The 16,305-nt window shown below is 45.5% G+C and overlaps 22 non-coding genes across 22 annotated transcripts; all 22 read right to left on the bottom strand.

Annotated features, from left to right (window-relative positions):
- Window positions 1–45: 45 nt before the first annotated feature.
- TRNAA-AGC (transfer RNA alanine (anticodon AGC)) lies at window positions 46–118 on the bottom strand. The gene has a single exon. It is a non-coding gene; the product is annotated as a tRNA-Ala (tRNA).
- A 3,330-nt stretch (window positions 119–3,448) lies between these two features.
- TRNAY-GUA (transfer RNA tyrosine (anticodon GUA)) lies at window positions 3,449–3,547 on the bottom strand. The gene is made up of 2 exons: window positions 3,511–3,547; window positions 3,449–3,484 (listed from the first exon to the last, which is right to left on the bottom strand). It is a non-coding gene; the product is annotated as a tRNA-Tyr (tRNA).
- Window positions 3,548–4,465: 918 nt separating this feature from the next.
- On the bottom strand, window positions 4,466–4,564 carry TRNAY-GUA (transfer RNA tyrosine (anticodon GUA)). The gene is made up of 2 exons: window positions 4,528–4,564; window positions 4,466–4,501 (listed from the first exon to the last, which is right to left on the bottom strand). It is a non-coding gene; the product is annotated as a tRNA-Tyr (tRNA).
- Window positions 4,565–5,482: 918 nt separating this feature from the next.
- Window positions 5,483–5,581, bottom strand: TRNAY-GUA (transfer RNA tyrosine (anticodon GUA)). Its single transcript has 2 exons — window positions 5,545–5,581; window positions 5,483–5,518 (listed from the first exon to the last, which is right to left on the bottom strand). It is a non-coding gene; the product is annotated as a tRNA-Tyr (tRNA).
- Window positions 5,582–5,687: 106 nt separating this feature from the next.
- TRNAA-CGC (transfer RNA alanine (anticodon CGC)) lies at window positions 5,688–5,760 on the bottom strand. Its single transcript has one exon. It is a non-coding gene; the product is annotated as a tRNA-Ala (tRNA).
- A 739-nt stretch (window positions 5,761–6,499) lies between these two features.
- On the bottom strand, window positions 6,500–6,598 carry TRNAY-GUA (transfer RNA tyrosine (anticodon GUA)). The gene is made up of 2 exons: window positions 6,562–6,598; window positions 6,500–6,535 (listed from the first exon to the last, which is right to left on the bottom strand). It is a non-coding gene; the product is annotated as a tRNA-Tyr (tRNA).
- Window positions 6,599–6,704: 106 nt separating this feature from the next.
- TRNAA-AGC (transfer RNA alanine (anticodon AGC)) lies at window positions 6,705–6,777 on the bottom strand. Its single transcript has one exon. It is a non-coding gene; the product is annotated as a tRNA-Ala (tRNA).
- Window positions 6,778–7,516: 739 nt separating this feature from the next.
- On the bottom strand, window positions 7,517–7,615 carry TRNAY-GUA (transfer RNA tyrosine (anticodon GUA)). Its single transcript has 2 exons — window positions 7,579–7,615; window positions 7,517–7,552 (listed from the first exon to the last, which is right to left on the bottom strand). It is a non-coding gene; the product is annotated as a tRNA-Tyr (tRNA).
- A 106-nt stretch (window positions 7,616–7,721) lies between these two features.
- TRNAA-AGC (transfer RNA alanine (anticodon AGC)) lies at window positions 7,722–7,794 on the bottom strand. Its single transcript has one exon. It is a non-coding gene; the product is annotated as a tRNA-Ala (tRNA).
- A 739-nt stretch (window positions 7,795–8,533) lies between these two features.
- TRNAY-GUA (transfer RNA tyrosine (anticodon GUA)) lies at window positions 8,534–8,632 on the bottom strand. Its single transcript has 2 exons — window positions 8,596–8,632; window positions 8,534–8,569 (listed from the first exon to the last, which is right to left on the bottom strand). It is a non-coding gene; the product is annotated as a tRNA-Tyr (tRNA).
- A 918-nt stretch (window positions 8,633–9,550) lies between these two features.
- Window positions 9,551–9,649, bottom strand: TRNAY-GUA (transfer RNA tyrosine (anticodon GUA)). The gene is made up of 2 exons: window positions 9,613–9,649; window positions 9,551–9,586 (listed from the first exon to the last, which is right to left on the bottom strand). It is a non-coding gene; the product is annotated as a tRNA-Tyr (tRNA).
- Window positions 9,650–9,755: 106 nt separating this feature from the next.
- TRNAA-AGC (transfer RNA alanine (anticodon AGC)) lies at window positions 9,756–9,828 on the bottom strand. The gene has a single exon. It is a non-coding gene; the product is annotated as a tRNA-Ala (tRNA).
- Window positions 9,829–11,584: 1,756 nt separating this feature from the next.
- Window positions 11,585–11,683, bottom strand: TRNAY-GUA (transfer RNA tyrosine (anticodon GUA)). The gene is made up of 2 exons: window positions 11,647–11,683; window positions 11,585–11,620 (listed from the first exon to the last, which is right to left on the bottom strand). It is a non-coding gene; the product is annotated as a tRNA-Tyr (tRNA).
- A 106-nt stretch (window positions 11,684–11,789) lies between these two features.
- On the bottom strand, window positions 11,790–11,862 carry TRNAA-AGC (transfer RNA alanine (anticodon AGC)). The gene has a single exon. It is a non-coding gene; the product is annotated as a tRNA-Ala (tRNA).
- A 738-nt stretch (window positions 11,863–12,600) lies between these two features.
- On the bottom strand, window positions 12,601–12,699 carry TRNAY-GUA (transfer RNA tyrosine (anticodon GUA)). The gene is made up of 2 exons: window positions 12,663–12,699; window positions 12,601–12,636 (listed from the first exon to the last, which is right to left on the bottom strand). It is a non-coding gene; the product is annotated as a tRNA-Tyr (tRNA).
- A 106-nt stretch (window positions 12,700–12,805) lies between these two features.
- On the bottom strand, window positions 12,806–12,878 carry TRNAA-AGC (transfer RNA alanine (anticodon AGC)). The gene has a single exon. It is a non-coding gene; the product is annotated as a tRNA-Ala (tRNA).
- Window positions 12,879–13,618: 740 nt separating this feature from the next.
- TRNAY-GUA (transfer RNA tyrosine (anticodon GUA)) lies at window positions 13,619–13,717 on the bottom strand. The gene is made up of 2 exons: window positions 13,681–13,717; window positions 13,619–13,654 (listed from the first exon to the last, which is right to left on the bottom strand). It is a non-coding gene; the product is annotated as a tRNA-Tyr (tRNA).
- A 106-nt stretch (window positions 13,718–13,823) lies between these two features.
- On the bottom strand, window positions 13,824–13,896 carry TRNAA-AGC (transfer RNA alanine (anticodon AGC)). The gene has a single exon. It is a non-coding gene; the product is annotated as a tRNA-Ala (tRNA).
- Window positions 13,897–14,635: 739 nt separating this feature from the next.
- TRNAY-GUA (transfer RNA tyrosine (anticodon GUA)) lies at window positions 14,636–14,734 on the bottom strand. Its single transcript has 2 exons — window positions 14,698–14,734; window positions 14,636–14,671 (listed from the first exon to the last, which is right to left on the bottom strand). It is a non-coding gene; the product is annotated as a tRNA-Tyr (tRNA).
- Window positions 14,735–14,840: 106 nt separating this feature from the next.
- Window positions 14,841–14,913, bottom strand: TRNAA-AGC (transfer RNA alanine (anticodon AGC)). Its single transcript has one exon. It is a non-coding gene; the product is annotated as a tRNA-Ala (tRNA).
- Window positions 14,914–15,648: 735 nt separating this feature from the next.
- Window positions 15,649–15,747, bottom strand: TRNAY-GUA (transfer RNA tyrosine (anticodon GUA)). The gene is made up of 2 exons: window positions 15,711–15,747; window positions 15,649–15,684 (listed from the first exon to the last, which is right to left on the bottom strand). It is a non-coding gene; the product is annotated as a tRNA-Tyr (tRNA).
- A 106-nt stretch (window positions 15,748–15,853) lies between these two features.
- TRNAA-AGC (transfer RNA alanine (anticodon AGC)) lies at window positions 15,854–15,926 on the bottom strand. Its single transcript has one exon. It is a non-coding gene; the product is annotated as a tRNA-Ala (tRNA).
- Between the last annotated feature and the right edge of the window lie 379 nt (window positions 15,927–16,305).

Below are 16,305 nucleotides of genomic sequence, written 5' to 3'. Positions count from 1 at the left end.
AAATGAGTGTTTGTCTCTGGGGTTCAAGATGGAAAAGCATGTGTGTGGAGGATGCGGGCATCGATCCCGCTACCTCTCGCATGCTAAGCGAGCACTCTACCATTTGAGCTAATCCCCCATCTATACACATCTGCGCAAGAGACGCGGGCGGATGAGCGGAACTGCGATGTCAGAGTTAACGATGGAACGCCACACAGTTTCATTGGAATGGAGGACTGTGTATTTTACAACATTTCTTTTGTCTTCACAGAGTGTTGAGCAAGGCAAGTAAAAATGAGGTCATAGTTATGGGCGACTTCAACTTTCCAGACATTGACTGGGGTATTGAGGCTACCCATTCTGGTAAAAGCAGCAGATTTCTGGCAGCACTACAGGACAATTACTTGACTCAAATGGTAACGGAACCAACTAGGGGGAATGCGTTACTGGATCTGATCATTTCGAATAGACCAGATAATGTATCAAATGTGCAGGTTCAAGAACATTTGGGAAATAGTGATCACAACATGATAACGTTTGATCTGGTGACTGATAGGCCACGGGGCAGCGGGACCACTAAAACTATGAATTTTAGAAAAGCAAAGTTCAATCAAATTAGGCAGGCACTAAGTTTGGTGAACTGGGATAATGTACTACAAGGGGAGGACACTGAAGGGAAATGGCAAGCTTTTAAACGTATTCTCAATCAATATTGTAGTATGTATATCCCATATGGAAACAAAATGTCTAGGAATAAAAAAAGGCCTCTATGGATGAATAGAAAGGTTAGAGATAAAATGAAGAGGAAAAAGAATGCCTATAAGGTCCTAAAACAGGAGGGGTCCGAGGCTGCACTCAGCAATTACAAGGAGTGCAATAAAAATTGTAAAAAAGAAATTAGGCTAGCAAAGATCGAAGCTGAAAATCAAATCGCTAGGGATATCAAATCTAACCCAAAAAAGTTTTACAAGTACATCAACTCTAAAAAAAGAAAGGTTGACTGTATAGGACTCCTAAAGGATGAAGGTGGAAACTCAATGGTGGATGACCAAGGTAAGGCAGAGTTATTAAATGCTTTCTTTGCTTCTGTCTTTACAAAGGAAACAGCACTGTTGCAAATTACAGAGGCGGAAGAGTCTCAATCTTCTAACTGTAATATTAAATACTTAACGCAGGAAGAAGTAAAGGCAAGACTAAATAAATTAAAAATAGACAAGGCACCTGGCCCGGATGGCATGCATCCTCGGGTCCTAAGGGAATTAAGTTCAGTTATAGATAAACCCCTTTATCTTATCTTTTGTGACTCTCTTGCAACTGGCAGAGTCCCAGTGGATTGGCGTACAGCCCACGTTTTCCCATTATTTAAGAAGGGCAAAAAATCTGATCCAGGAAATTATAGACCTGTAAGCTTAACATCAGTTGTATGCAAACTATTTGAGGGGTTACTAAGAGATACTATACATGACTTCATAGTAGAAAATAATCTTATTTCTCAGCATCAACATGGGTTTACTAAAGACAGGTCCTGTTTGACTAACATGCTCAGCTTTTATGAGGTAGTGAATGCTAATATGGATATTGGGAATGCTGTAGATGTGATATACTTAGACTTTGCTAAGGCCTTCGACACTGTTCCCCACAAAAGTCTGGTGCAAAAGATGAGGATGCAAGGACTGGGGAAGAGTCTGTGTGCTTGGATAGGGAACTGGCTAATGGACAGAAAACAAAGAGTTGTGGTCAATGGATCATACTCAAAATGGGAGACTGTTAGCAGTGGGGTCCCACAGGGGTCTGTACTGGGTCCAGTGCTCTTCAATTTATTTATTAATGACCTAGTGGATACAGTAGTGAGCAATGTTGCTATTTTTGCAGATGATACAAAATTGTGCAGAATCATCAACTCTAAGGAAGATAGTGTTATATTGCAACAGGATCTGGATAGGATGGCTATATGGGCACATACATGGCAGATGAAATTCAATGTTGACAAATGTAAAGTCATGCATTTTGGTCGTACCAATGGTCTAACACCATACAAAATAAATGGGATACAGTTAGGGACATCAAACTTGGAGAAGGACTTAGGAGTACTCATCGACAACAAGTTAAATAATCGTACTCAATGCCAAGCCGCTGCAGCTAAAGCTAACAAAATTTTGGGATGCATTAAAAGGGAAATAAAAACTCGAGATGCTAGCATAATATTGCCCCTGTTTAACTCTCTAGTAAGGCCACATCTGGAATATGGAATTCAGTTCTGGGCACCACATTACAAAAAAGATATTGCAGTTTTAGAGCAGGTGCAGAGACGAGCAACAAAATTGATACGTGGGATGGAAGGTCTCACTTACCAAGAAAGGTTAGATAAACTGGGTTTATTTAGTCTAGAGAAAAGACGCCTTAGAGGAGATCTAATTAACATGTATAAATACATCAGAGGGCAATATAATAGCTTGGCGGATGAGCTTTTTGTCCCTAGGCCTTCTCAAAGGACTAGAGGACATGATCTGCGCATGGAGGAAAAACGTTTTAGCCATTTATTTAGGAAAGGGTTCTTTACAGTAAGAGTGATTAAGATGTGGAATGCATTGCCACAGGAAGTCGTTATGGCAAACTCTATACCTGCATTTAAAGGGGGCTTAGATGCTTTCCTTGCGTTGAATGACATCCATGGCTACAATTACTAGGTAATGCCAATGATGTTGATCCAGGGATTTTATCTGATTGCCATCTGGAGTCGGGAAGGAATTTTTACCTTGTAAGGGTTTTTTCGCCTTCCTCTGGATCAACAGGGATATGTGAGGGAGCAGGCTGGAGTTGTACTTTGTACTGGTTGAACTCGATGGACGTATGTCTTTTTTCAACCAAAGTAACTATGTAACTAAAAAGTAGGAATTTTAGAAAGGTGTGATACAACCGGTAAAAAGTAATCAGACTCCCAAAAGTGGAAGCAGACAAAACGGGTCGCTAGAGGTATTAAGTCAAATACAAAGCACTTTGTCTTCAAACAAAGTAGTGGGCTGCTGCCAATAAGGGTCGCTACTGACTTTAGTTCTTCTCCAATGACCTAGTAGATGGAATGGAAAGTGGGAGAAAGCACTCTTGCCCTTGTTGCTTTTTTTTTGTGCTCTGGACTGAGGTGCAGTGAGGCTAAAAAGGGGGAACTTGATGGCCACTGAGCTATGAAAGGATACCCCACAAGAGTCTTTTTTGGCCTTTGATCCTCAACCCTACCCAGCTGAACTCTGTAACTCTTTCTAGCAAGCTGCCCGACTCCCCTTTTTTAATTGAGTCAGGGTAACAGTAATAGGTAATTACCCTGGCAGGTAGAAGCCCAAAAATGGTTTGCCAGAGATGTGGGCCGTTTTCCACTAAAGCGGTGGAGTAAGGAAGACGCTGTTGTATCATGGGATGCAAACGGGAAACGGTCAACAAGAAAGACGGTGTGTTATCAACGTGACGTAAAAGTTCCTTCAAGCCGGTATCGAACCAGCGACCTAAGGATTACAGTTTTCTCAACAATTTTTCAATCTACAGTCCTCCGCTCTACCAGCTGAGCTATCGAAGGATACCCCAGCTAAGGTTTTGCCAGCCTTTGATCCTCATTCCTAGCGAGCGGAAGGTGCAGAAAATGAGTGTTTGTCTCTGGGGTTCAAGATGGAAAAGCATGTGTGGGGAGGATGCGGGCATCGATCCCACTACCTCTCGCATGCTAAGCGAGCGCTCTACCATTTGAGCTAATCCCCCATCTATACACATCTGCGCAAGAGACGCGGGCGGATGAGCGGAACTGCGATGTCAGAGTTAACGATGGAACGCCACACAGTTTCATTGGAATGGAGGACTGTGTATTTTACAACATTTCTTTTGTCTTCACAGAGTGTTGAGCAAGGTGTCAACAAAAAGTAGGAATTTTAGAAAGGTGTGATACAACCGGTAAAAAGTAATCAGACTCCCAAAAGTGGAAGCAGACAAAACGGGTCGCTAGAGGTATTAAGTCAAATACAAAGCACTTTGTCTTCAAACAAAGTAGTGGGCTGCTGCCAATAAGGGTCGCTACTGACTTTAGTTCTTCTCCAATGACCTAGTAGATGGAATGGAAAGTGGGAGAAAGCACTCTTGCCCTTGTTGCTTTTTTTTTGTGCTCTGGACTGAGGTGCAGTGAGGCTAAAAAGGGGGAACTTGATGGCCACTGAGCTATGAAAGGATACCCCACAAGAGTCTTTTTTGGCCTTTGATCCTCAACCCTACCCAGCTGAACTCTGTAACTCTTTCTAGCAAGCTGCCCGACTCCCCTTTTTTAATTGAGTCAGGGTAACAGTAATAGGTAATTACCCTGGCAGGTAGAAGCCCAAAAATGGTTTGCCAGAGATGTGGGCCGTTTTCCACTAAAGCGGTGGAGTAAGGAAGACGCTGTTGTATCATGGGATGCAAACGGGAAACGGTCAACAAGAAAGACGGTGTGTTATCAACGTGACGTAAAAGTTCCTTCAAGCCGGTATCGAACCAGCGACCTAAGGATTACAGTTTTCTCAACAATTTTTCAATCTACAGTCCTCCGCTCTACCAGCTGAGCTATCGAAGGATACCCCAGCTAAGGTTTTGCCAGCCTTTGATCCTCATTCCTAGCGAGCGGAAGGTGCAGAAAATGAGTGTTTGTCTCTGGGGTTCAAGATGGAAAAGCATGTGTGGGGAGGATGCGGGCATCGATCCCACTACCTCTCGCATGCTAAGCGAGCGCTCTACCATTTGAGCTAATCCCCCATCTATACACATCTGCGCAAGAGACGCGGGCGGATGAGCGGAACTGCGATGTCAGAGTTAACGATGGAACGCCACACAGTTTCATTGGAATGGAGGACTGTGTATTTTACAACATTTCTTTTGTCTTCACAGAGTGTTGAGCAAGGTGTCAACAAAAAGTAGGAATTTTAGAAAGGTGTGATACAACCGGTAAAAAGTAATCAGACTCCCAAAAGTGGAAGCAGACAAAACGGGTCGCTAGAGGTATTAAGTCAAATACAAAGCACTTTGTCTTCAAACAAAGTAGTGGGCTGCTGCCAATAAGGGTCGCTACTGACTTTAGTTCTTCTCCAATGACCTAGTAGATGGAATGGAAAGTGGGAGAAAGCACTCTTGCCCTTGTTGCTTTTTTTTTGTGCTCTGGACTGAGGTGCAGTGAGGCTAAAAAGGGGGAACTTGATGGCCACTGAGCTATGAAAGGATACCCCACAAGAGTCTTTTTTGGCCTTTGATCCTCAACCCTACCCAGCTGAACTCTGTAACTCTTTCTAGCAAGCTGCCCGACTCCCCTTTTTTAATTGAGTCAGGGTAACAGTAATAGGTAATTACCCTGGCAGGTAGAAGCCCAAAAATGGTTTGCCAGAGATGTGGGCCGTTTTCCACTAAAGCGGTGGAGTAAGGAAGACGCTGTTGTATCATGGGATGCAAACGGGAAACGGTCAACAAGAAAGACGGTGTGTTATCAACGTGACGTAAAAGTTCCTTCAAGCCGGTATCGAACCAGCGACCTAAGGATTACAGTTTTCTCAACAATTTTTCAATCTACAGTCCTCCGCTCTACCAGCTGAGCTATCGAAGGATACCCCAGCTAAGGTTTTGCCAGCCTTTGATCCTCATTCCTAGTGAGCGGAAGGTGCAGAAAATGAGTGTTTGTCTCTGGGGTTCAAGATGGAAAAGCATGTGTGTGGAGGATGCGGGCATCGATCCCGCTACCTCTCGCATGCGAAGCGAGCGCTCTACCATTTGAGCTAATCCCCCATCTATACACATCTGCGCAAGAGACGCGGGCGGATGAGCGGAACTGCGATGTCAGAGTTAACGATGGAACGCCACACAGTTTCATTGGAATGGAGGACTGTGTATTTTACAACATTTCTTTTGTCTTCACAGAGTGTTGAGCAAGGGGTCAACAAAAAGTAGGAATTTTAGAAAGGTGTGATACAACCGGTAAAAAGTAATCAGACTCCCAAAAGTGGAAGCAGACAAAACGGGTCGCTAGAGGTATTAAGTCAAATACAAAGCACTTTGTCTTCAAACAAAGTAGTGGGCTGCTGCCAATAAGGGTCGCTACTGACTTTAGTTCTTCTCCAATGACCTAGTAGATGGAATGGAAAGTGGGAGATAGCACTCTTGCCCTTGTTGCTTTTTTTTTGTGCTCTGGACTGAGGTGCAGTGAGGCTAAAAAGGGGGAACTTGATGGCCACTGAGCTATGAAAGGATACCCCACAAGAGTCTTTTTTGGCCTTTGATCCTCAACCCTACCCAGCTGAACTCTGTAACTCTTTCTAGCAAGCTGCCCGACTCCCCTTTTTTAATTGAGTCAGGGTAACAGTAATAGGTAATTACCCTGGCAGGTAGAAGCCCAAAAATGGTTTGCCAGAGATGTGGGCCGTTTTCCACTAAAGCGGTGGAGTAAGGAAGACGCTGTTGTATCATGGGATGCAAACGGGAAAGGGTCAACAAGAAAGACGGTGTGTTATCAACGTGACGTAAAAGTTCCTTCAAGCCGGAATCGAACCAGCGACCTAAGGATTACAGTTTTCTCAACAATTTGTCAATCTACAGTCCTCCGCTCTACCAGCTGAGCTATCGAAGGATACCCCAGCTAAGGTTTTGCCAGCCTTTGATCCTCATTCCTAGCGAGCGGAAGGTGCAGAAAATGAGTGTTTGTCTCTGGGGTTCAAGATGGAAAAGCATGTGTGTGGAGGATGCGGGCATCGATCCCGCTACCTCTCGCATGCTAAGCGAGCGCTCTACCATTTGAGCTAATCCCCCATCTATACACATCTGCGCAAGAGACGCGGGCGGATGAGCGGAACTGCGATGTCAGAGTTAACGATGGAACGCCACACAGTTTCATTGGAATGGAGGACTGTGTATTTTACAACATTTCTTTTGTCTTCACAGAGTGTTGAGCAAGGGGTCAACAAAAAGTAGGAATTTTAGAAAGGTGTGATACAACCGGTAAAAAGTAATCAGACTCCCAAAAGTGGAAGCAGACAAAACGGGTCGCTAGAGGTATTAAGTCAAATACAAAGCACTTTGTCTTCAAACAAAGTAGTGGGCTGCTGCCAATAAGGGTCGCTACTGACTTTAGTTCTTCTCCAATGACCTAGTAGATGGAATGGAAAGTGGGAGATAGCACTCTTGCCCTTGTTGCTTTTTTTTTGTGCTCTGGACTGAGGTGCAGTGAGGCTAAAAAGGGGGAACTTGATGGCCACTGAGCTATGAAAGGATACCCCACAAGAGTCTTTTTTGGCCTTTGATCCTCAACCCTACCCAGCTGAACTCTGTAACTCTTTCTAGCAAGCTGCCCGACTCCCCTTTTTTAATTGAGTCAGGGTAACAGTAATAGGTAATTACCCTGGCAGGTAGAAGCCCAAAAATGGTTTGCCAGAGATGTGGGCCGTTTTCCACTAAAGCGGTGGAGTAAGGAAGACGCTGTTGTATCATGGGATGCAAACGGGAAAGGGTCAACAAGAAAGACGGTGTGTTATCAACGTGACGTAAAAGTTCCTTCGAGCCGGAATCGAACCAGCGACCTAAGGATTACAGTTTTCTCAACATTTTGTCAATCTACAGTCCTCCGCTCTACCAGCTGAGCTATCGAAGGATACCCCAGCTAAGGTTTTGCCAGCCTTTGATCCTCATTCCTAGCGAGCGGAAGGTGCAGAAAATGAGTGTTTGTCTCTGGGGTTCAAGATGGAAAAGCATGTGTGTGGAGGATGCGGGCATCGATCCCGCTACCTCTCGCATGCTAAGCGAGCGCTCTACCATTTGAGCTAATCCCCCATCTATACACATCTGCGCAAGAGACGCGGGCGGATGAGCGGAACTGCGATGTCAGAGTTAACGATGGAACGCCACACAGTTTCATTGGAATGGAGGACTGTGTATTTTACAACATTTCTTTTGTCTTCACAGAGTGTTGAGCAAGGGGTCAACAAAAAGTAGGAATTTTAGAAAGGTGTGATACAACCGGTAAAAAGTAATCAGACTCCCAAAAGTGGAAGCAGACAAAACGGGTCGCTAGAGGTATTAAGTCAAATACAAAGCACTTTGTCTTCAAACAAAGTAGTGGGCTGCTGCCAATAAGGGTCGCTACTGACTTTAGTTCTTCTCCAATGACCTAGTAGATGGAATGGAAAGTGGGAGAAAGCACTCTTGCCCTTGTTGCTTTTTTTTTGTGCTCTGGACTGAGGTGCAGTGAGGCTAAAAAGGGGGAACTTGATGGCCACTGAGCTATGAAAGGATACCCCACAAGAGTCTTTTTTGGCCTTTGATCCTCAACCCTACCCAGCTGAACTCTGTAACTCTTTCTAGCAAGCTGCCCGACTCCCCTTTTTTAATTGAGTCAGGGTAACAGTAATAGGTAATTACCCTGGCAGGTAGAAGCCCAAAAATGGTTTGCCAGAGATGTGGGCCGTTTTCCACTAAAGCGGTGGAGTAAGGAAGACGCTGTTGTATCATGGGATGCAAACGGGAAAGGGTCAACAAGAAAGACGGTGTGTTATCAACGTGACGTAAAAGTTCCTTCGAGCCGGAATCGAACCAGCGACCTAAGGATTACAGTTTTCTCAACATTTTGTCAATCTACAGTCCTCCGCTCTACCAGCTGAGCTATCGAAGGATACCCCAGCTAAGGTTTTGCCAGCCTTTGATCCTCATTCCTAGCGAGCGGAAGGTGCAGAAAATGAGTGTTTGTCTCTGGGGTTCAAGATGGAAAAGCATGTGTGTGGAGGATGCGGGCATCGATCCCGCTACCTCTCGCATGCTAAGCGAGCGCTCCACCATTTGAGCTAATCCCCCATCTATACACATCTGCGCAAGAGACGCGGGCGGATGAGCGGAACTGCGATGTCAGAGTTAACGATGGAACGCCACACAGTTTCATTGGAATGGAGGACTGTGTATTTTACAACATTTCTTTTGTCTTCACAGAGTGTTGAGCAAGGGGTCAACAAAAAGTAGGAATTTTAGAAAGGTGTGATACAACCGGTAAAAAGTAATCAGACTCCCAAAAGTGGAAGCAGACAAAACGGGTCGCTAGAGGTATTAAGTCAAATACAAAGCACTTTGTCTTCAAACAAAGTAGTGGGCTGCTGCCAATAAGGGTCGCTACTGACTTTAGTTCTTCTCCAATGACCTAGTAGATGGAATGGAAAGTGGGAGATAGCACTCTCGCCCTTGTTGCTTTTTTTTTGTGCTCTGGACTGAGGTGCAGTGAGGCTAAAAAGGGGGAACTTGATGGCCACTGAGCTATGAAAGGATACCCCACAAGAGTCTTTTTTGGCCTTTGATCCTCAACCCTACCCATCTGAACTCTGTAACTCTTTCTAGCAAGCTGCCCGACTCCCCTTTTTTAATTGAGTCAGGGTAACAGTAATAGGTAATTACCCTGGCAGGTAGAAGCCCAAAAATGGTTTGCCAGAGATGTGGGCCGTTTTCCACTAAAGCGGTGGAGTAAGGAAGACGCTGTTGTATCATGGGATGCAAACGGGAAAGGGTCAACAAGAAAGACGGTGTGTTATCAACGTGACGTAAAAGTTCCTTCGAGCCGGAATTGAACCAGCGACCTAAGGATTACAGTTTTCTCAACATTTTGTCAATCTACAGTCCTCCGCTCTACCAGCTGAGCTATCGAAGTATACCCCAGCTAAGGTTTTGCCAGCCTTTGATCCTCATTCCTAGCGAGCGGAAGGTGCAGAAAATGAGTGTTTGTCTCTGGGGTTCAAGATGGAAAAGCATGTGTGTGAAGGATGCGGGCATCGATCCCGCTACCTCTCGCATGCTAAGCGAGCGCTCTACCATTTGAGCTAATCCCCCATCTACACACATCTGCGCAAGAGACGCGGGCGGATGAGCGGAACTGCGATGTCAGGGTTAACGATGGAACGCCACACAGTTTCATTGGAATGGAGGACTGTGTATTTTACAACATTTCTTTTGTCTTCACAGAGTGTTGAGCAAGGGGTCAACAAAAAGTAGGAATTTTAGAAAGGTGTGATACAACCGGTAAAAAGGAATCAGACTCCCAAAAGTGGAAGCAGACAAAACGGGTCGCTAGAGGTATTAAGTCAAATACAAAGCACTTTGTCTTCAAACAAAGTAGTGGGCTGCTGCCAATAAGGGTCGCTACTGACTTTAGTTCTTCTCCAATGCCCTAGTAGATGAAATGGAAAGTGGGAGATAGCACTCTTGCCCTTGTTGCTTTTTTTTTGTGCTCTGGACTGAGGTGCAGTGAGGCTAAAAAGGGGGAACTTGATGGCCACTGAGCTATGAAAGGATACCCCACAAGAGTCTTTTTTGGCCTTTGATCCTCAACCCTACCCAGCTGAACTCTGTAACTCTTTCTAGCAAGCTGCCCGACTCCCCTTTTTTAATTGAGTCAGGGTAACAGTAATTGGTAATTACCCTGGCAGGTAGAAGCCCAAAAATGGTTTGCCAGAGATGTGGGCCGTTTTCCACTAAAGCGGTGGAGTAAGGAAGACGCTGTTGTATCATGGGATGCAAACGGGAAAGGGTCAACAAGAAAGACGGTGTGTTATCAACGTGACGTAAATGTTCCTTCGAGCCAGAATCGAACCAGCAACCTAAGGATTACAGTTTTCTCAACATTTTGTCAATCTACAGTCCTCCGCTCTACCAGCTGAGCTATCGAAGGATACCCCAGCTAAGGTTTTGCCAGCCTTTGATCCTCATTCCTAGCGAGCGGAAGGTGCAGAAAATGAGTGTTTGTCTCTGGGGTTCAAGATGGAAAAGCATGTGTGTGGAGGATGCAGGCATCGATCCCGCTACTTCTCGCATGCTAAGCGAGCGCTCTACCATTTGAGCTAATCCCCCATCTATACACATCTGCGCAAGAGACGCGGGCGGATGAGCGGAACTGCGATGTCAGAGTTAACGATGGAACGCCACACAGTTTCATTGGAATGGAGGACTGTGTATTTTACAACATTTCTTTTGTCTTCACAGAGTGTTGAGCAAGGGGTCAACAAAAAGTAGGAATTTTAGAAAGGTGTGATACAACCGGTAAAAAGTAATCAGACTCCCAAAAGTGGAAGCAGACAAAACGGGTCGCTAGAGGTATTAAGTCAAATACAAAGCACTTTGTCTTCAAACAAAGTAGTGGGCTGCTGCCAATAAGGGTCGCTACTGACTTTAGTTCTTCTCCAATGACCTAGTAGATGGAATGGAAAGTGGGAGAAAGCACTCTTGCCCTTGTTGCTTTTTTTTTGTGCTCTGGACTGAGGTGCAGTGAGGCTAAAAAGGGGGAACTTGATGGCCACTGAGCTATGAAAGGATACCCCACAAGAGTCTTTTTTGGCCTTTGATCCTCAACCCTACCCAGCTGAACTCTGTAACTCTTTCTAGCAAGCTGCCCGACTCCCCTTTTTTAATTGAGTCAGGGTAACAGTAATAGGTAATTACCCTGGCAGGTAGAAGCCCAAAAATGGTTTGCCAGAGATGTGGGCCGTTTTCCACTAAAGCGGTGGAGTAAGGAAGACGCTGTTGTATCATGGGATGCAAACGGGAAAGGGTCAACAAGAAAGACGGTGTGTTATCAACGTGACGTAAAAGTTCCTTCGAGCCGGAATCGAACCAGCGACCTAAGGATTACAGTTTTCTCAACATTTTGTCAATCTACAGTCCTCCGCTCTACCAGCTGAGCTATCGAAGGATACCCCAGCTAAGGTTTTGCCAGCCTTTGATCCTCATTCCTAGCGAGCGGAAGGTGCAGAAAATGAGTGTTTGTCTCTGGGGTTCAAGATGGAAAAGCATGTGTGTGGAGGATGCGGGCATCGATCCCGCTACCTCTCGCATGCTAAGCGAGCGCTCTACCATTTGAGCTAATCCCCCATCTATACACATCTGCGCAAGAGACGCGGGCGGATGAGCGGAACTGCGATGTCAGAGTTAACGATGGAACGCCACACAGTTTCATTGGAATGGAGGACTGTGTATTTTACAACATTTCTTTTGTCTTCACAGAGTGTTGAGCAAGGGGTCAACAAAAAGTAGGAATTTTAGAAAGGTGTGATACCACCGGTAAAAAGTAATCAGACTCCCAAAAGTGGAAGCAGACAAAACGGGTCGCTAGAGGTATTAAGTCAAATACAAAGCACTTTGTCTTCAAACAAAGTAGTGGGCTGCTGCCAATAAGGGTCGCTACTGACTTTAGTTCTTCTCCAATGACCTAGTAGATGGAATGGAAAGTGGGAGAAAGCACTCTTGCCCTTGTTGCTTTTTTTTGTGCTCTGGACTGAGGTGCAGTGAGGCTAAAAAGGGGGAACTTGATGGCCACTGAGCTATGAAAGGATACCCCACAAGAGTCTTTTTTGGCCTTTGATCCTCAACCCTACCCAGCTGAACTCTGTAACTCTTTCTAGCAAGCTGCCCGACTCCCCTTTTTTAATTGAGTCAGGGTAACAGTAATAGGTAATTACCCTGGCAGGTAGAAGCCCAAAAATGGTTTGCCAGAGATGTGGGCCGTTTTCCACTAAAGCGGTGGAGTAAGGAAGACGCTGTTGTATCATGGGATGCAAACGGGAAAGGGTCAACAAGAAAGACGGTGTGTTATCAACGTGACGTAAAAGTTCCTTCGAGCCGGAATCGAACCAGCGACCTAAGGATTACAGTTTTCTCAACATTTTGTCAATCTACAGTCCTCCGCTCTACCAGCTGAGCTATCGAAGGATACCCCAGCTAAGGTTTTGCCAGCCTTTGATCCTCATTCCTAGCGAGCGGAAGGTGCAGAAAATGAGTGTTTGTCTCTGGGGTTCAAGATGGAAAAGCATGTGTGTGGAGGATGCGGGCATCGATCCCGCTACCTCTCGCATGCTAAGCGAGCGCTCTACCATTTGAGCTAATCCCCCATCTATACACATCTGCGCAAGAGACGCGGGCGGATGAGCGGAACTGCGATGTCAGAGTTAACGATGGAACGCCACACAGTTTCATTGGAATGGAGGACTGTGTATTTTACAACATTTCTTTTGTCTTCACAGAGTGTTGAGCAAGGGGTCAACAAAAAGTAGGAATTTTAGAAAGGTGTGATACAACCGGTAAAAAGTAATCAGACTCCCAAAAGTGGAAGCAGACAAAACGGGTCGCTAGAGGTATTAAGTCAAATACAAAGCACTTTGTCTTCAAACAAAGTAGTGGGCTGCTGCCAATAAGGGTCGCTACTGACTTTAGTTCTTCTCCAATGACCTAGTAGATGGAATGGAAAGTGGGAGAAAGCACTCTTGCCCTTGTTGCTTTTTTTTTTGTGCTCTGGACTGAGGTGCAGTGAGGCTAAAAAGGGGGAACTTGATGGCCACTGAGCTATGAAAGGATACCCCACAAGAGTCTTTTTTGGCCTTTGATCCTCAACCCTACCCAGCTGAACTCTGTAACTCTTTCTAGCAAGCTGCCCGACTCCCCTTTTTTAATTGAGTCAGGGTAACAGTAATAGGTAATTACCCTGGTAGGTAGAAGCCCAAAAATGGTTTGCCAGAGATGTGGGCCGTTTTCTACTAAAGCGGTGGAGTAAGGAAGACGCTGTTGTATCATGGGATGCAAATGGGAAAGGGTCAACAAGAAAGACGGTGTGTTATCAACGTGACGTAAAAGTTCCTTCGAGCCGGAATCGAACCAGCGACCTAAGGATTACAGTTTTCTCAACATTTTGTCAATCTACAGTCCTCCGCTCTACCAGCTGAGCTATCGAAGGATACACCAGCTAAGGTTTTGCCAGCCTTTGATCCTCATTCCTAGCGAGCGGAAGGTGCAGAAAATGAGTGTTTGCCTCTGGGGTTCAAGATGGAAAAGCATGTGTGTGGAGGATGCGGGCATCGATCCCGCTACCTCTCGCATGCTAAGCGAGCGCTCTACCATTTGAGCTAATCCCCCATCTATACACATCTGCGCAAGAGACGCGGGCGGATGAGCGGAACTGCGATGTCAGAGTTAACGATGGAACGCCACACAGTTTCATTGGAATGGAGGACTGTGTATTTTACAACATTTCTTTTGTCTTCACAGAGTGTTGAGCAAGGGGTCAACAAAAAGTAGGAATTTTAGAAAGGTGTGATACAACCGGTAAAAAGTAATCAGACTCCCAAAAGTGGAAGCAGACAAAACGGGTCGCTAGAGGTATTAAGTCAAATACAAAGCACTTTGTCTTCAAACAAAGTAGTGGGCTGCTGCCAATAAGGGTCGCTACTGACTTTAGTTCTTCTCCAATGCCCTAGTAGATGAAATGGAAAGTGGGAGATAGCACTCTTGCCCTTGTTGCTTTTTTTTTGTGCTCTGGACTGAGGTGCAGTGAGGCTAAAAAGGGGGAACTTGATGGCCACTGAGCTATGAAAGGATACCCCACAAGAGTCTTTTTTGGCCTTTGATCCTCAACCCTACCCAGCTGAACTCTGTAACTCTTTCTAGCAAGCTGCCCGACTCCCCTTTTTTAATTGAGTCAGGGTAACAGTAATAGGTAATTACCCTGGCAGGTAGAAGCCCAAAAATGGTTTGCCAGAGATGTGGGCCGTTTTCCACTAAAGCGGTGGAGTAAGGAAGACGCTGTTGTATCATGGGATGCAAACGGGAAAGGGTCAACAAGAAAGACGGTGTGTTATCAACGTGACGTAAATGTTCCTTCGAGCCGGAATCGAACCAGCGACCTAAGGATTACAGTTTTCTCAACATTTTGTCAATCTACAGTCCTCCGCTCTACCAGCTGAGCTATCGAAGGATAATCCAGCTAAGGTTTTGCCAGCCTTTGATCCTCATTCCTAGCGAGCGGAAGGTGCAGAAAATGAGTGTTTGTCTCTGGGGTTCAAGATGGAAAAGCATGTGTGTGGAGGATGCGGGCATCGATCCCGCTACCTCTCGCATGCTAAGCGAGCGCTCTACCATTTGAGCTAATCCCCCATCTATACACATCTGCGCAAGAGACGCGGGCGGATGAGCGGAACTGCGATGTCAGAGTTAACGATGGAACGCCACACAGTTTCATTGGAATGGAGGACTGTGTATTTTACAACATTTCTTTTGTCTTCACAGAGTGTTGAGCAAGGGGTCAACAAAAAGTAGGAATTTTAGAAAGGTGTGATACAACCGGTAAAAAGTAATCAGACTCCCAAAAGTGGAAGCAGACAAAACGGGTCGCTAGAGGTATTAAGTCAAATACAAAGCACTTTGTCTTCAAAGTAGTGGGCTGCTGCCAATAAGGGTCGCTACTGACTTTAGTTCTTCTCCAATGACCTAGTAGATGGAATGGAAAGTGGGAGATAGCACTCTCGCCCTTGTTGCTTTTTTTTTGTGCTCTGGACTGAGGTGCAGTGAGGCTAAAAAGGGGGAACTTGATGGCCACTGAGCTATGAAAGGATACCCCACAAGAGTCTTTTTGGGCCTTTGATCCTCAACCCTACCCAGCTGAACTCTGTAACTCTTTCTAGCAAGCTGCCCGACTCCCCTTTTTTAATTGAGTCAGGGTAACAGTAATAGGTAATTACCCTGGCAGGTAGAAGCCCAAAAATGGTTTGCCAGAGATGTGGGCCGTTTTCCACTAAAGCGGTGGAGTAAGGAAGACGCTGTTGTATCATGGGATGCAAACGGGAAAGGGTCAACAAGAAAGACGGTGTGTTATCAACGTGACGTAAAAGTTCCTTCGAGCCGGAATTGAACCAGCGACCTAAGGATTACAGTTTTCTCAACATTTTGTCAATCTACAGTCCTCCGCTCTACCAGCTGAGCTATCGAAGGATACCCCATCTAAGGTTTTGCCAGCCTTTGATCCTCATTCCTAGCGAGCGGAAGGTGCAGAAAATGAGTGTTTGTCTCTGGGGTTCAAGATGGAAAAGCATGTGTGTGAAGGATGCGGGCATCGATCCCGCTACCTCTCGCATGCTAAGCGAGCGCTCTACCATTTGAGCTAATCCCCCATCTACACACATCTGCGCAAGAGACGCGGGCGGATGAGCGGAACTGCGATGTCAGGGTTAACGATGGAACGCCACACAGTTTCATTGGAATGGAGGACTGTGTATTTTACAACATTTCTTTTGTCTTCACAGAGTGTTGAGCAAGGGGTCAACAAAAAGTAGGAATTTTAGAAAGGTGTGATACAACCGGTAAAAAGGAATCAGACTCCCAAAAGTGGAAGCAGACAAAACGGGTCGCTAGAGGTATTAAGTCAAATACAAAGCACTTTGTCTTCAAACAAAGTAGTGGGCTGCTGCCAATAAGGGTCGCTACTGACTTTAGTTCTTCTCCAATGCCCTAGTAGATGAAATGGAAAGTGGGAGATAGCACTCTTGCCCT

The sequence above is a fragment of the Hyperolius riggenbachi genome, chromosome 4 (genome assembly GCF_040937935.1).
Source record: "Hyperolius riggenbachi isolate aHypRig1 chromosome 4, aHypRig1.pri, whole genome shotgun sequence".
Taxonomy (NCBI): Eukaryota; Metazoa; Chordata; class Amphibia; order Anura; family Hyperoliidae; genus Hyperolius; species Hyperolius riggenbachi.
Note: the sequence above shows the minus strand (reverse complement) of the source record. Positions and strands in the feature narration are given on the sequence as shown.